Source organism: Echinops telfairi, unplaced genomic scaffold (assembly GCF_000313985.2).
Source record: "Echinops telfairi isolate 266 unplaced genomic scaffold, ASM31398v2 ScPeMD7_7468;HRSCAF=8506_0, whole genome shotgun sequence".
Lineage (NCBI taxonomy): Eukaryota > Metazoa > Chordata > Mammalia > Afrosoricida > Tenrecidae > Echinops > Echinops telfairi.
The window spans coordinates 63401209-63402551 of record NW_022111369.1 but is presented as its reverse complement, the minus strand read 5'-3'; the positions used below and the strand labels follow the sequence as shown (position 1 = coordinate 63402551).

At 41.7% G+C, this 1343-nt stretch overlaps 1 pseudogene; it reads right to left on the bottom strand.

Annotated features, from left to right (window-relative positions):
* Positions 1-1115: 1115 nt before the first annotated feature.
* Positions 1116-1273, bottom strand: LOC115873458 (annotated as a pseudogene).
* Between the last annotated feature and the right edge of the window lie 70 nt (positions 1274-1343).

The following is a 1343-nucleotide window of genomic DNA, read 5'->3' as shown; positions in this document are numbered from 1 at the left end:
AAGGAACTGGTTGACTGACTCATCCGGGCAGTCGAATCTATTTCAGAGCCATGTTTTAAGAGAATATAGAGGAACACAGTAAGTGTGCATTGCTCTGTAAGTGACAAATGCGGTGCAGAAGGGACACAGCTCGCGCCTCCTGTCAAGGACACAGCTCGTGAAGGCCCGTGTGTGTCAGTAAAGCACCCCCTTCCTCCCGGTTTTCAATGCACAAGGTTTTGGAAACAGATACGTAACTAGGCTCTTCCGTAAAGGTGCCTTGGGTGTGCTCAAACTGCCAACCTTTTCAGACCGCATCCTAACTCGTGACCACTCTTACCATCCAAGGTCCCTGAGCAGCAGAGGAAGACAGCAATACTGTCACAGTAAAACATAGAAAAATTCATGTGTGTCTACCAAGCGGGGTGGGGGGGCCTGGACCACCTCTTAACTCTCCGAACTTGATCACGGAAAAGGAATAAGACCTTCAGCAAGTTCATCGCTCTGAGTGTATCTTCTCCTCTGTGAAAGGTAGAAAACAATGCCGAAGCCCACGCAGAGGACCGTTGTGAAGCCGACATTCCATCCCTTCCTGTCAAGTACTTGGCACACAATCAGCACTCCATAAGAACTACGCTTAGGCATTGGGAAAAGATACAAAGAAAACACACCAACAATAGATCACTGTTTTCTCCAAATAGTGAGATGCCTTAGTTACCTGTTTATGACACAAATATCACAGCGGGGAGTTTAAAAACAGAAATTTCTTTTCTCCCTGTTCTGGAGGCGACATCTCTAAATAAAGATCTTGGCCTTTTGATTTTTCTTTTTAACATTTAAAAGCAGTTTTATCTAAAAATATTTATCTAAGAAAGTCTCATTGAGAAAACAATTGCATTGGTAAATGGTTCTGCCCAAGACAACTGCCGTTTTGTTTCAGATTTTAAAACCGGTGTCCCAAACCACAGTCCAAAGGTAAGCGCTTCGAGCACTACTGACCCCCGAGAAAAGAGCAGAAGTCCTTAAAAGGGTCTGCCAGTATCTCTGCAATCTCTTTTTATTTTTATTTTTTTAGAGCCCAAGATATTAGTGATATTTATTTATGTATGTATGTATTTATTTATCAAAACCCTTGTATTGGGTGTTAATACAGATACGTCATTCCATCGTTCAATCACATCAAGCTGTATGGTACAATTGCTACTACAATCAGTTTTAAATCATTAATATCACAGATATTAAACTGATAAGAATAAATACTGCAGTTGATCTTAACCAAAGGCCCAGAAGCAATTGACCTTGTTGATTATTTCTTTGTCTGGAACCTCAGGATTTCTTGGTGCCTTGCTATTCCTCTGCTTGCA